Here is a 16,578-nt window from a genome sequence, read left to right on the forward strand (position 1 = left end):
GATTTAAACCAGCATCTGCATTTCTTTCCTACACATTAGAACCATGTAATTCAGATACCAATTTTTGAATTTCTACATTTAACCTTGCAAGTCCTCTCCAAATTGCCAGAGGGAAGGGGGGGGGGGGGGGGGGGGGGGGGGGGGGGGGAATAAATGCGGCAAATTGCATTATTTTTACAAGAAATTGAGAATACCGGGCTTAATTGTCACCTTTTGCTGAATTATTAATCTTGGGTTACTGCAGTTCAGCTGCACCATTTAGATTTGACAAATTCCAATGGCTCTCCAATAACGTTTGTTGGAGGTTGCCACGTGTGTTGACATTGTGGGTCTTAATTTAAATATTTCTACCACCAAGATTCAAGAAGCATTCTTGAGAGCTTTGATGGAAATCATTCTCCTATGTTTAAACTGAATCAAGAACTAGTTCATTTCGAAATAGGTAGCCATAAGAAATATTATGTTTATCTGTTCTCTGGTTAATAAAATCTCAGCTCTACTTGTGCTAAATATAATTTTATGAGATGTGATATCCTGTTGGTGGAAATTATAATAACGTGCTTCCTTTCATGTTCTTCCTTGGAACAGAAACAGGCAGCAATAAAGCAAAATTTAGTATATGTTTAGTAATAAATTGTTTAATAACTGTTTTACACAATGGGTCACATAGTTCTTTAAATTCCCTTTTTTATGTTTCCAGAAATCTTTTTGACAGTTGTATTTTCTGCGGAATATGTCTGTGGAATATGTACTTCAAACATCCAAAATAAATGTTTTGGTTTGTGCACATAATCATGCTTTGATTATTCTTCCATTTAAGTTGACAATATTAGTTTCCCTTAACAGCTTCCTCCCATTTCTCTCTCACTTCCAAAGATGGTGACTATAAGTGTGGTCTAATTTCACTGCTGTGAGATCCTCTCTGGCATCTTTCTCAAAGAGGTGTTCTTACTATTGGAGCCCAGGTCAGGACAACTTGTGTTTACTGCAGGGCTCTCACTAAACCTTTTTTCCCTGTTGCCAGCCGGGCAACCTTGACAGGTTTTTGGGTTGCCAAATGACAGTTTAGGTGGTCATTTAAGACGGTTTGCATGACGCGTGCAATAATGTGCTCGGACAAAGTGCGTAGTTACCAGTCGGAATTATGCTCAATGAAGCATTCACATATTGTGTTCAAGAAGGAACTGCAGATGCTGGAAAATCGAAGGTAGACAAAAGTGCTGGAGAAACTCAGCGGATGCAGCAGCATCTATGGAACGAAGGAAATAGGCAACGTTTCAGGCCGAAACCCATCAGAAGGGTTTCGTCCCGAAACGTTGCTTATTTCCTTCGCTCCATAGATGCTGCCGCATCCGCTGAGTTTCTCCAGCACTTTTGTCTAGATTCACATATTATTTCTGCTTCAAATAACTCACAAACTAAACATATTCACCAATCAAGACATGATATATACCACAATGACATGCAGCAAAATTATGATACAATATCTCAACTCTTTTTACACATTGCAATTAATTCAATTTCTATTAGTTCTTTCCACTTCCAAACAAAAATGTGGTTGGATTATTCAGCGTATGATCAACCTGTGTCAATAAATCCTGGACCAGAGAGAGAGAGAGAGGAGAGGGGGGGGGGAAATGAGGCAGATGAGGTGGGGAGGAAGGAAGGTCAGCGCTCCTCGGACAACATTGCCCCGCTGCCTTGGCCGTCCCTGTCCAACGCCAAAGTGCCGCCGCCAAAGGGGAAGGCAGTTGGGATTTCCTCACCACCACCTCCCCACCTCCACCAGCCAACAGGAAGGTGCGGGGCCGAGCGGTGCAGCTCAAAGATCCTATAGGACGAAACCCTTCCCGCGGAGTTACTCCAGTTTTTTGTGTCTATCGGTATAAACCAGTATCTGCGTGCCAAGCTGGACAAAATGAGTCGGCGTTTAGGTTGCCCGGCGGCACTTTGGGTGGTCAATGGCACCTGGGCAACCGCTAATTTCGAGCCCTGCAGACCACCATTCTTGCATCTTTGGTTTATCGTTTACTAACGTTTGCCAATTCTTAAACTCATTTCATAACATTGGACAAAGTCTCTTCAAAATATAAATTGTTTTGAGTATATTCAGGTCTAGTATATTTGGTGTTTATCAATGATGTTGATACAAGAAATTGTCCGAGATGTGCAGGTCAATTCTCCCAGTTATAATTCTCAAACTTCTTCCATATTCTCTCTTTGTTCGTCAATCGTCAATCGTCTATTTAATTGTCATTTGGACCCCTGGAGGTCCAAATGAAATGCCGTTTCTCTGCAGCCATACATTTAGACCCCAGACACAACATAATTACATTTTACTCATCACATAGCTGTTGTTCGTATCTCCCCCCCCCCCCCCCCCCCCCCGATGTCAGACAAAGTCAAAGCCCCCGGCTGGCGATGATTGTGCCATAAAGTAGTTGTGAGGTCATCAGTATTCGGAGTTGAGGCTGTGCAGAGAATGTCTTCCCGTTCACTGGCTTAGTATTCTCTCCCATTCTTTCCTAATCATTCTTACTTTCTCCTGTCCATATATTTTTCTTTCCATCACAATGTTTAAAAAACATTTGGACTGGTACGTGGATAGGATAGGTTTAGAACAGGGGTTGACAACCCTTGCGGGCCACATCTATCGCCATAGTTAATAAATTGAGGTAATAATACGTACCAACTAAACTTTGACATATTTATATATTTAAGCAATATTATGAACATAGCCTGACATAGCAGTTAGTTTGAGACACTGATATTGAAACTAGCCTCATCCCTCTCTGTCCTAAACTTCATGCAGACCCTTTGTTGCCCTCTCTGCCCCCTCCCCCCATTCACTCTCTCTCCTCCCCTCCTCCCCCTCACTCTCCTCCCCCACTTCCTCGCTCCTTTCTTGAAAAGTGGGATAACATTAGCTATCCTCCAATCCACAGGAACTGATCCTGAATCTATTGAACATTGGAAAATGATCATCAATGCGTCCACTATTTCTAGAGCCACCTCCCTGAGGACCCTGGGATGCAGACCATCAGGCCCAGGGGATTTATCATCCTTCAGTCCCATTAGCCTACCCAATACTATTTCTCTGCTAATGAAAATTTATTTCAGTTCCTCGACCCCCTTAGATCCTCTGTCCTCCCGTACTTCTGGGAGATTGTTTGTGTCTTCCTTAGTGAAGACAGATCCAAAGTACCTATTCAACTCTTCTGCCATTTCCTTGTTCCCCATAATAATTTCACCCGTGTCTGCCTTCAAGGGACCCACATTTGACTTTGCTATTCTTTTTCCCTTAACTTACCTAAAGAAGCTTTTACTGTCCTTCTTTACATTCCTGGCCAGCTCCCCTTCGTACTTATGTTGTCCTATGAAAGTTTCCCAATCCTCTGTCTTCCGGGTACACTTTGCTGTGTTATACATCTTTTATTTTAGTTTTATTCTATCCCTAACTTCTCTTGTCAGCCACAGTTGCCTCCTACTCTCCTCAGAATCTTTCTTCCTTTTTGGAATGAAATGATCCTGCATCTTCCGGATTATGGCCAGAAATTCCTGCCACTGCTGTTCCACTGTCATTCCTGCTAGTATCCCTTTTCCGGTCTACCTTGGGCAGCTTCTCTCTCATGCCTTCATAGTCCCCTTTGTTCAACTGCATCACTGACACTTCCGATTTAACCTTCTCCTTCTCAAATTGCAGATTAAAACTAATCATATTATGATCACTGTGGTTCATTTACCTCAAGTGCTCTTATCAGAGATTAAACTCCATCTGCCATTATTCCACCCATATCTGTAACTGATCTAAATCACGCAGTATCCTTTGACAGCCTTCCTCATTGTCCGCAATTCCACCAATATTTGACGTTTTCGGTTGAGACCCTTCTTCAGACTGACTGAGAATGGATCTCGACCCGAAACGCCATATATTCCTTTTCTCCAGAGATGCTGCCTGACCCTCTGAGTTACTCCAGCATTTTGTGTCTATCTTCAATGATTCCATCTTCTTTTAATTATGGGTTTTGCAAATATTCTTATGGCTAAGGTAGACAAAGAATGCTGGAGAAACTCAGCGGGTGAGGGTGCATCTAAGGAGCGATGGAAATAGGCAACGTTTCAGGTCGAAACCCTTCTTCAGACTGATGTGAGGGGGGGGGGGGGGGAGGAAGAAGAAACAAAGAGGCGGAGCCAGTGGGTTGAGGGAGAGCTGAGAAGGGGAGGAGAAAGTAGGGACTGCCTGAAATTAGAGAAGTCAATGTTCATACCGCTGCAGTGCAAACTGCCCAAGCAAAATATGAGGTACCGCTCATTCCCACCCATACCACCCCCTCACCGGGCACTTTCCCTTGCAACCGCAGGAAATGCTACACTTGTCGCTTTACCTCCCCCCTTGACTCCATTCAAGGTCCCAAGCAGTCTTTCCAGGTGCGGCAGAGGTTCACCTGCACCTCCTCCAACCTCATCTATTGCATCCGCTGCTCTAGATGTCAGCTGCTCTACATCGGTGGGACCAAGCATAGGCTTGGCGACTGCTTCGCCCAACACCTCCGCTCGGTTCCCAATAACCAACCTGATCTCCCGGTGGCTCAGCACTTCAACTCCCCTTCCCATTCCGAATCCGACCTTTCTGTCCTGGGCCTCCTTCATGGCCAGAGTGAGGACCACCGTAAATTGAAGGAGCAACACCTCATATTTTGCTTGGGCAGTTTGCACCCAGCAGTATGAACATTGACTTCTCTAATTTCAGGTAGTCCCTACATTCTTCTCCCCTTCTCAGCTCACCCTCAGCCCACTGTCTCCACCTCTTCCTTTTTTCTTCCCGCTTCCCCACCCTCACATCAGTCTGAAGAAGGGTTTTGACCCAAAACGTTGCCTATTTCCTTCGCTCCATAGATGCTGCCTCACCCGCAGAGTTTCTCCAGCATTTTTGTCTACCTTCGATTTTCCAGCATCTGCAGTTCCTTCTTAAGCATCTTATGGTTAACTCATTTTGATCAAAGGTTTTGAATAAGCTTGATACTAGCATGTGTTATTTACATATTCTAAATACTGAATAAGTTAGTAATCATTAGGTAAGCAGAAAACCAATTTATAAAAACTGCTATTGGTTTGCAAAAAGCAGTATGTAGAAATTGACAGTGTCAGCAGTATGTAGAAATTGTTTTTTTTTTAAACAGTTCAGTTGGAAATGCTAGGTTCACGTGTGTAGAACAAAGGCAACTTTACTCAAAAACGTTTAATATTTCACATTTCACTTTTATATTTCGATTCCTTGTGAATCATTAATGTTCAAGAGTCAACTGTTACTTCTGAGTGAAAGGCGTGATCTTATGGTCAAACCATATCCTTGATAGTGCATTCAGCCTCTTGTGTAGGTGAACCACATGATGGGATTCAACAGGATTTTCATTTGGCTTTCATATTCGTAAAAATACTTTAAAATATATATTTTGCATTCCGTCCTTTAATATTCTTTTAAATGACTATTTTGATTTTGTTCATGTTTTTATTTTGTGCAACCTTTGTCTCCTGGTTTTACTCTTCATCTGGATTTACTGTCAGGTGGAACTTTTCCTATCTCTGGTTATCTTTGTGGTCAGTGCTTCTTAGAACTCATTGCTGCTGAATGCCAGATGTATTATGGAGACGCAAGGAACTGCAGATGCTGGAATCTCGCATAAAGCACAAAGTGCTGGAGTAACTCAGCGGTTTAGGCAGCACCTGTGAGGGGATGCATTGATGACGTTTTCGGATCATCTTTCACTATTAGAGTCTGAAGAATGGCCCCGACTCGAAACGTCGCCTGTTCATTACCTTGCCAGGTGCTGCCTGACTTGGTGAGTTACTCCAGCACTTTGGGTTTAACTCCAAAAGGATTGTGATATGCACTGGCTTTACCCAACTGTTTATCCTTTCACATTACTTGGTACTTTCTCACAAATTTGAAACTCATGCTCCTGATTTGCTTCAGAAGTTCTGTTATCCCACCTTCTTCAAAATTTCGAAACAGTGGCCTGTTTTTTTTCAACTGCGAGCCACTGACTGCGAAGATACTTAGTTCTTTATAACTTATGCATGTACCAGAAACAGTCTCAAGGGTTATTGAGATGCATTGTCAGACCTGGGCAAGTCCTTCCTACAAAACTGCTGAGGAAACCTTTGACAGAGGGAAAGGGATAATTAAAGTGTTGGTAGTTATTTAAAAAAAAAAATGGGGGCACAAGTAAACATCTCAAATAGTTATAGATGCAACTATATTTAAAAGCCATGGACCCTATTCTTACCTTTGTTTCTCATGGCTATAAGATCTCCATTAACATGAATGTGCTCCCCAGGACTAGCCTGCATTACACAGCTGGAAACCCATTGGCAGAACTTGGAGAGCATGTTTGGGATACTTGTATTCACGTGGGAATCCTGAACCTGCCAGCACTTGTTGATGCAGATGGAAGGAATCAGGAAGTGCTACTTCGGGGCGCACTATTTTTGCACAGTTTGGAGCCTTGTGTCTTAAAGCACTGTATTACTTGAGTAACCCTGGAAATCAGATATATAAACTCAAATTAAAGTGCTTCAGAAGCAAAGTAACCATTGAGGAAAGTCAGCCTCAGCTTGTGTCTTGATTCAAGCAGTATTCGCAGTAGGTGCTGACAATCTAAAACCCCAATGTTTGCTGCGAGATCTTTACAGGCTAGTTATCCGTGGAGTGAACAAATTTAGGTTGTGGTGTATTCATAAGAATTACTATGAGGACTCTATACCGAAATTGCATGATATGTTCTCTGTACATGATAGCTGACTTGCATGCTTCTTGCTTAAGGCAACTTCCTTCTTCATTCATGGTGGTCTTGTCATTTTGAGCTTGTTCATGTTTAGCATTTTATCTTGATTGACATTGGTCACAAATTCGATTTTATGTGTGACATAATAATAATAATAAAATAATAATAATAATAATAATAATAATAATAAGGGCTGACCGAAACATTGTCGATCTATGCTCTCTGGAGATGCTGCCTGACCCACTGAGTTACTCCAGCATTCTGTACATTTTTTTTAGTAAACCAGCATCTGCAGTTCCTTGTGTCTACACAATAATATTGTCTCTTTTGTAAAAACATGATTTATTTTTGTTTTGTTTTTGTAGGCCTAATCCAATATGTTGTATTAAAACATGTTCAGCTTTTTTCTTAAGGTTGTCCATTTTCATATCTTTCATTTGTCCGAATTTAGGGATGTGGAATAAATAACGGGATGGGTATAAAACAGAAACCCCAACCCAAAAGATAAGAATAAAAGGAGGAAGGGATGGGAGGAGCTGATAAAGAAAGTGGTAGCATTCAATCAATCTCCCTTTAAGGTTGTTGCCTGCAAGCAGGAGCTTTTAGTAAAACGATACATTTTGTCATTGGTACAGAAGAAAATTAGCATAATATTTAACTATCACGCATGTTCTAAAGAAAGGGTCCAATAAACTTATCCGAGATAAAGATTATAGAGACAAACAGAGCTGTGTATGTCTTGGTGGTGTTTTTCTAAGATTCCAAGCCTTCATTGTCCATCCCCAATTGTTCCAGAGCTGAGCAGGCAATTATGACAGCCACATTGGTGGATCTGAACAGGATGTATAGGAAGGAACTGCAGATGCTGGTTTAAAACGAAGATAGACACAAAATGCTGGATTAACTCAGTCAGTCCGAAGAAGGGTCTCGACCCGAAACGTCACCCATTCCTCTCCAGCCTGTGCTGCCTGTCCCACTGAGATACTCCAGATTTTTGTGTCTATCCTTAGTGGATCTAAAGTTGTATACAGGCCAGACTTGGGAGATGTACTTCCCTGAAGGACATTTGTGAACCCAATGATCTTTTAAAACAGTCTGGTTATTGCATAGTTATCATTATTGTAGCTAGATTTGTCCTTAAATTCCAGATGTTTTTAATGACTGGAATTGATCTCATTGGTGATCATCAAGCCTTTCTCTGCATGCTTCTTTGCAAATTAATACTGACTTTACTTAAACATTGCTAAGTAATCAAAATAATTCCTGGTTCTCACTTTTCTTTGCAGGATGCATTATGCTCTCTATGATTGTCAGTCTATTAACTCATGTAAATCCGATCTGATTGTTAACTCAAGATTCAAGAGAGTTTATTGTCATGTGTCCCTGATGGACAATGAAATTCTTGCTTTGCTTCAGCACAACAGAACATAGTAGGCATGACTACAGAACAGATCAGTGTGTCCATATACCATTATAAAAATATATACACACATGAATAAATAAACTGATAAAGTGCAAATGACAGATAATGGGCTATTAATGTTCAGAGTTTTGTCCGAGCCAAGTTTACTAACCTGATGGCTGTGGGGAAGTAGCTATTCCTGAACCTGGTCGTTGCAGTCTTCTGGCCCCTTGACATACTGACTCTCCGTAATCTTCTCAGGAAGTAGAGGCGCCGATATGCTTTCCTAATAATAGCATCAGTGTTCTCGGACCAGGAAAGATCTTCAGAGATGTGCACGCCCAGGAATTTGAAGCTCTTGGCCCTTTCAACCATCGACCCGTTGATATAAATGGGACTGTGGGTCCCCATCCTACCCCTTCCAAAGTCCACAATCAGTTCCTTGGTTTTGCTGGTGTTGAGGGCCAGGTTATTGTGCTGGCTCCATATGGACAGTCGCTCGATCTCACTTCTATACTCTGACTCGTCCCCATCAGTGATACGTCCCACAACAGTGGTGTTGTCAGCGAACTTAATGATGGAGTTCGCACTATGACCGGCTACGCAGTCATGAGTTATAGAGTGAGTACAGCAGGGGGCTGAACACGCAGCCTTGAGGTGCTCCCGTGCTGATTATAATCAAGGCTGACACATTTCCACCAATATGGACAGTCTGTGAATGAGGAAGTCGAGGATCCAATTGCAGAGGGATGCACAGAGACCCAGTTCTGCGAGTTTGGTAACCAGCTTGGAGAGGATGATTGTGTTAAATGCCGAGCTCTAATCAATGAATAACAGCATAACAGCCTGACATATGAGTTTTTGTTGTCCAAGTGGTCCAGAGCGGAGTGGAGGGCCAGCGAGATTGCATCCACCGTTGATCTGTTGTGGCAGTAAGCGAACTGCAGTGGGTCCAGGTTTTTGTCGAGGTAGGAGTTGATTTGCGCCATGATCAACCTCTCAAAGCACTTGATCATTACAGGCGTTAGTACCACTGGTCGATAGTCATTGAGGCACGTCACCTTACTCTTTTTGGGCACCGGTATAATTGATGCCCTTTTAAAGCAGGGCATTGCTGAAGGATATTTGAGATTCTGTATTCAAAATATGTGTTCAGAATCCACCATCTTCACAACCAACAGGTCATTAGCTCAGAGGGAGTTATCCACTTTTACACCTTGTTTTTTTTACTTTGCCTGTAAGATGATAACACAATGAAAATATTCATAACTGAGATCGATTTGTTTTTAGCAGGGCAGTGACATAGCCGGTAAAAGGATGAATTAAGTGCTTCAATGACCCAGGTTTGATCCTGACCTCTGGTGGTGTCTGTGCAGAGTTTGCATTGTCTCTTCTGTGACAATACAGATTACCGCTGGGTTTTTCAGTTCCATCCATATCCAAAAGACACACATGTTGGTCGATGAATTGTCTGCTGTAACTCACCCCTAATGCGTAGGTGAGTGATGGAATTCAAGGAAAGTTGAAGGGAAATGTGGGGAGAATAAAAATAGGATTTGTGCATGATGGTTGGTGTGGATTCAATGGGCCAAAGGACGTGTTTCCATGCTATATGATGCTAAAGGAATAAGAAAGTGGCACTGAGGCAAATGAAAAGTCATGATCTTATTGAATGGCTTGCCGTTCTTAAAGCATCCTCTGTGTGGCCACAATTTCCTGCAAGTCCACCGTCTCTGTTTGGAAATACATGACTGGTTTCCTGTAGATTCATCTAATCCCAGTTTAGCCTCGTCATTAATAATTTTCACACCCACAAATAAAATATTCCATGCAAATATTTTAATGTCAGCATTTGCCATTATATGGAACCGTATGGGAAAGCCAGCAGATATTTGTACACGATAAGCTCTCCTCTCCATAAACAGTGTGGCACTGAGTGGAAAATCTGCTTTCAGGAATGTTAGCTGAGGAATGCATCTTCTCGAGGCACCAGGGTGAATTGTGAGCATGTGAACAATGAGCAGGTTTTGGCCTAATGAGCTTGCTTTACTATTCAATAAGATCACAGCTGATCTGATTGTAATCATATTCATCTCTGCCTGCAATAATCTTTCACTCCCTCCATTAAGAATCCATCTACTTTCATGAAACTATTCAAATTCACCACCCCTTCAGGAAGAGTGCTTTGAAAACACTCGATGTCTGAAGAATTTTGCCTCACCTCTGTCTTCAGTGAGTGACCCCTTATTTTTAAACAGTGATTTCTAGTAGTAGTAGTAGTAGTAGTAGTAGTGATAATGACTTGTTGTAGTTTTCCCACAAGAAGAGACATCTGCTCCACAGCTACACTGTCAAGACTCCAAGACTCTTCAAAATAGTCCCCTGAGATCCTTTAAAACTACACAAGAGAGCAGATGTGTCCTTGGATTGATGCCTGATCCCAAAGGAAGCATCTCTGACAGCGTGTCAGCATAAACCTTTACACTGTGGTCTCTGCCGTGAGATCAAATTGGAAGCAGTTGAGGCGTAACTTTGCAAACTGAGTCACAGCTGAAGCAGAAGAATGACAAAGTTAGGGAATCTGAAATGATTACAGAAAATGCTGGAAACCCTCAACAGGGCAGCATCTATGAAAGTAAAAACAGATGTTTCGGGTCGAATCCCCTTTGTCAGAATTTATGCTGATGCAGGGTCCTTGACTTGAAAGATGCAACGTTAGAAAGATACTGGAAAGTAAAACACAATTTTTCTCTGAAAATATTCTTAAGATTTGCAGTAATATTATACAGCAGATTGATCTCTCACCATTCATGGTACAATATACATTTCATTTGTTTTAATTGTAATTACATTGTATTAATATGACATCGCTTTGCCTTTCACGTACATTCCCTGAACCATAAATCCAAAGTATTCTCTATGAGAGACGGCTGGAAGGCCATAGTCCAGCTGGAAGGTATATTCCACAGCCATATGGCCTTACCCATGCTTCTCAGCACCTGTGATATTCAGAACCTCAACACGTAATGACAGTGAGATATTCTCTGGCAATTTAGCAATGGAATTGGGAGCCCACCCATTGTCTGTACGTAGTTACATCGATACATTTGAAGAAGAGCATTTTTTAAAGTCTGATTCTTACCATGTAGAATTTGGAAACCTCTCTCCTTAAGGTTGACGAAAATGCTGCCTGGTTTAAGGGGTATTAGCTACAAGGCAAGTTTGGACAAACTTGGATTGTTATCACTGGTACGCTGGAGGTTGAGGGGGAGACCTGATCGAGATATATAAAATTATGTAGGCATAGATTGGGTAAACAGAACCTCGTTTCCAAGGTGGAAATGTCAAAGACTAGAGGGCACAGCTTTAAGGTGAGAGGGGAAGGTCTAAAGGAGATGTGCGGGACAATTATTTACACACGTCTGGTTCACGCTGCCAGGGATGGCAGTGGAGGCAGAAACAATAGTGGCGGTTAAGAGGGTTTTAGTTTGCCACATGGGTCTGCAGGGAATAGAGGGCTATGTATCATGTGCAGGCAGATTAAATTAGTAATATGTTTAACCCAGACATTGTGGACCGACGAGCCTGATCCAAGGCTGTACTGCCATAACTTTTATGTTTCAAATGTTTTCTCAAGGCCCCTGATATTGCGACAATCTCTTCAATCATAATTACTGAATTTTAATTTCATGACTACTGAAATTGTGCATAACTTACAAATAATTCTTTTCTTTGGTGAAACTAATAGAAATTTAAATGTAGGAAATTAATTCCTCCTCTTGTATGGTAAATCAGGTAAAATCTGCTGCAGGTCATGAACTAAAAATTCTGTCACATGATTTGGATAAACTGCGCAATGATACGAGCCTGGATCTTCACCTTGCATACGAAAGGGTGAATTTATGTTGATGCAGCAAAAACTTTGTTTTGGAGGGAAGTCTGATCTTTTGTCCATTCTTTAGCTCCGCCTTCAATACCGTCATCCCCAGCAGACTGGTCACCAAACTCATGGATTTAGGACTCTCCCAACCAATCTGCCTCTGGATCAAGGACTTTCTGTCTAACCGCCCCCAGACCGTCAGACTGGGCCATCACCTCTCCACCCCCATCACACTCAGCACCGGCTCCCCACAGGGCTGTGTGTTGAGCCCCCTCCTCTACACCCTCTACACCCACGATTGTGCCCCCGCCCACTCCACCAACACCATCGTCAAGTTTGCAGACGACACGACTGTGGTTGGACGTATCTCAGGAGGAGATGAGACAGCCTACAGGGAGGAAGTCCAAAGACTGGCAGCGTGGTGTTCAGACAACAACCTCATCCTAAACACCACAAAAAAAAAGGAAATTATCATAGACTTCCGTAAGAACAGTGCAGCCCCCAAACCCCTATTCATCAATGGGGACTGTGTGGAAAGGGTCTCAGACTTCAGATTCCTGGGCACACAAATTACGGAGGATCTCTCCTGGACTACAAACACCACCACAGCAGTCAAGAAGGCCCAGCAGCGACTCTATTTTCTGAGGATCCTCAGGAAAAACAACCTGGAGGAGAAGCTGCTGGTGTCCTTCTACCGCTGCTCCATCGAGAGTGTGCTGGCGTACTGTATAACCACATGGTACGCCAGCTGCTCTGCAGCGGACAGGAGAGCCCTTCAAAGGGTCATCAACACCACACAAAAAATCACTGGCTGCCCACTGCCTTCCCTGAAGGACATCTTCAGCTCTCGCTGCCTTGGCAGGGCAGCCAACATCCTGAAGGACCCTTCCCACCCTGGACACAACCTGTTCCACCTGCTGCCCTCTGGCAGACGGTACAGGTCTTTCAAAACTCGCACAAACAGACTCAGCGACAGCTTCTACCCCATAGCCATACGTGAACTTAACAATGCAAAATAAGAAATAACACTCACATTCAACTGAATGGTTCTTACTCACAAGCACCTTAAAAACATCCTGAATGTACTTAACCATTTGCACTACAGGTGCACAACCTTTTATCCGAAAGCCTTGGGACCAGACACTTCTCGGATTTCGTGATTTTTCGGTTTTCCGAACGGAAGGTTTTTAGCGTAGATTTTAACATGTGGCTCAGTGGTAGAGTGCTCGGCTCGTGGCCGCAAGGTCACGAGTTTCCGCCTCGATCCCGGCAGTTACCTGGTCAGGGCCGGCCTTTAGCCGATAGGACCTATTTCTCCCAATTGGGCCCTGCGCTAGAGTAATCAAATCAATTGGAGCAAAGATCTTATAGCGCGCAAGATGGTCCACTCCTGCGAAATACAATGAACTGACGCGTAGTCCACACCGGAGCGTAACCTCCGTCATTTCAGTAAATCCGACCCGACTTCAGTTATGCCTCTCGCAACGTTGCGGGGGAACAGTTTAGGTGTTGTTAAATGTTTTAAATGTTTTTTACCACTTCCTTTTTAAACGGCACATGCCTTGTACTTTTTAAACGGCACATACTGCAGATGCTGATTAAACCGAAGACAGACTCAAAAGGCTGGAGTAAATCAGCGGATCAGGCTGCATCTCTGATGAGGAATACGTGATAATAGGAGGAAATAGGTGATATTTCGGGTCGACTTTTTCAATAGCTGCCATGAGGGGAGAAGCGCCGGCACCAAGAGCGAGCGAAAGCGTGGACAGACGGACGAAAGCAACGTTCATAGAGCGGCGTTGGTAGACATTTCGGATCGAGATCCTTCTTCAGACTGATAGTCAAGGGAAAGGGAAACGGGAGATATCGGCATATCTTCCATTCACTTGTCCTTAGTACCGTTCGTAGCTCTTGCTCCTCTTTCCCCTGAGTCAGTCAGAAGAGGGGTCTTGACCCGAAATGTCACCTACAAAGATCTTTGGTCACCTATTCCGACCTATGATCATTGCTTTTGTCCGTTCTGTCCGCGCGTTCGCTCGCTCTTAGTGCCGGCGTTTCTCCCCTCGGACTCCGCGCCAACACAAACACACACACACACACACACACACACACACACACACACACACACACACACACACACACACACACACACACACCATGTCTGGCAGATCGCTGCGGGCCGAGGGAGAGGTAGAGGGTGAAGAAAGGGGTAGATGGGGAGGGGGGTGTGAGGGGGAATGGAGAAGGGGGAGGTGCCCTCACGCTCCCGGGGCAACTCTCCCGTCCCTCTAGTCGCCGTGCTTCACGCACACAGCCCCGGCTCCCGCCCTCCCCCCTCTCTCCAGGAAGACGCGGTGAACAATACACGGAGGGCCGGGCCGGGGGTTGCAGCAACGTTTACAAACCTTGGACTCAGCTCACGCCCGGACCCAGGCATCCGTTCCCGCCGCTGGACCTCTCCCTCCCTTCCCTTCTTCTCTCCTTCTCCCCTCAGACTCCGCCAAACAAACACACACAAACACACACAGCATGTCCAGCAGATCCTTCCTCTCTCTTTTCCCTTCTCTCCCCTCCCTTTCCCGAAACCCTTCCTCAGACTGATAGGGGGGGACTGATAGGGCAGTCTGAGGAAGGGTTTCGGCCCGAAGCATTACCTATTTCCTTCGCTCCATAGATGCTGCTGCACCCGCGGAGTTTCTCCAGCATTTTTGTGAATCCTTAGACCTAGTTCAGTGAGCGTTCACCGAGGGTCACCCGGAGCGGTGACCGCGGAACCTCTCCGGGCCACCCTCGGTGGACGCTCACTGTACTAGGTCTAGGGATTCCTACTCTCCCGGGCAATATACCCTCCCTTTTTTCCAGGACCGAAAATGTCCGATTTTCGGAGCTTTTCGGTTTCCGGAATTTCGGATAAAAGGTTGTGCACCTGTACTATATAACTGTATATAACTGTACAACACCGAATATCTCATAATGGCAAATTAGTGGCAAAAATTATCTGTAATTTTTTTATATGTATATATTTTCTTATATATTTAAAATTGTTCTTGTGAATCGCACCGTTGGATTGACTTTTAAATGTTGTTGTACCATGTGCAATGACAATAAAGAGATTCATGCATTCATTCATTCATTCATTCATCATTCTTTATCATTTTAATCCGTGAAGATGATCTACAAATATCTGCATGTAAATTGCAGGAGATTATATTCAAAATGTAGTATAGTAAGGTATAAAGTTCATTTTAATTTCATCTTCTCATTTATTGCTATTGCCAGTGAGCTAAGTATTTAAATATTCAGGGTTTTGAAATATTGCAATTGATATTAAAATAGATTTACAAGTTATTGATAGTTTTTGCGCCTTCATTGACTGCTGGGGTAGCCTTTGTCCATTTTGTGATGTAGAATTTTAAATGCTTCTGGCTCAGTGGTTTACCAATCTAAACAATCTCTTTAAATGTTATTGCAGGCAATGTTCGCTCTTCAATGTGAACTAAATGCCAAGCAACATCCTCAATTTACTGGAGGACATCCATCTATTTTTCATCATTTTTGCCAACAGAGTGAGCATGAAAGGCACTCCAGTTAGTAAGTAATTTGCTTCATACCATTGAACAATGCAATTTGCAAGATTTTTCATTTAAAATAATATACTGCCTCACCTTTTGTGGAAAAGCCTATCTAACCAAGGAGAAAAGTATCCTATATAGTACTATTTTCAGCTTGACAAAATAATTTTCTGTTTCAGGTGAAAAATTGGATATTCATTAGGTATATCAATATGTTTGGAGTTTTTATATATATTGAAGAAGTGAATACATATTTGCACAGATAGGGAACCATTCACACATCTTCAGAATGGTGCAAAGCACTTTGTGGCTAATGAAGTATATTTTAAAATGTTGTCACAGTTGTGATATCGAAGCTCTCACAAACAGCAAAACGTGAAAAGAGATGATTGTGAGATTGTTTGACATGATAGTTGCAGTATTATGCTTCAATAACAGGAAGCCAATAACTGGCTCTGTTTGAGCTCAGCAGACAAACAATGATGTTAATCATTCATTATATTTAACAATGTTTCTGTGGGCTTTTGCACTGGAAGGCAGAGTGGGACTGGTGTGAACAGGACAAGCAATTGTGTGTCAACCAGAATTCATCATTTTGAATAGTTAATTTAATGTCACATTATGTGCATGATGCGGGGAAAAGAGAGGGAAATAAAAATATGGTTTGTTTTTATATAACAATTAAAATGGACAAATTAATTCCTTAAAAATAAAATCCCCCAAGGATAATTACAATGTAGAACAGTACAGCACAAGAACAGGCACATTGGCCCTTTATGTCTGTGCCGAACATGATGTCAAGACCATCTCTTAGCTTTCTGCACATGATCTACATCCTTCCATTCCCTGCATATCCAAATGCCTATCCAAAAGTCTCTTGACTGCCATTACTCTATCTGCCTCACCACCAACCCCAGCACCACACTCCAGGCATTTGTC

The 16,578-nt window shown here is 42.9% G+C and overlaps 1 protein-coding gene across 7 annotated transcripts in view; it reads left to right on the forward strand.

Annotated features, from left to right (window-relative positions):
- LOC129699693 (transcriptional-regulating factor 1-like) overlaps positions 1 to 16,578 on the forward strand; it is a 239,712-nt gene that overhangs the window by 137,597 nt on the left and 85,537 nt on the right. For 5 of the 7 annotated variants that reach the window (XM_055639687.1, XM_055639689.1, XM_055639688.1 and 2 more), the window contains one exon: positions 15,540 to 15,658. The exons of the other annotated variants lie outside the window; for them this stretch is intronic. The gene's annotated coding sequence lies outside the window, so the exon portion shown is untranslated. The remainder of the gene's footprint in view (positions 1 to 15,539; positions 15,659 to 16,578) is intronic. 7 annotated transcript variants of the gene reach the window in all.

Source organism: Leucoraja erinacea, chromosome 8 (genome assembly GCF_028641065.1).
Source record: "Leucoraja erinacea ecotype New England chromosome 8, Leri_hhj_1, whole genome shotgun sequence".
Taxonomy (NCBI): domain Eukaryota; kingdom Metazoa; phylum Chordata; class Chondrichthyes; order Rajiformes; family Rajidae; genus Leucoraja; species Leucoraja erinaceus.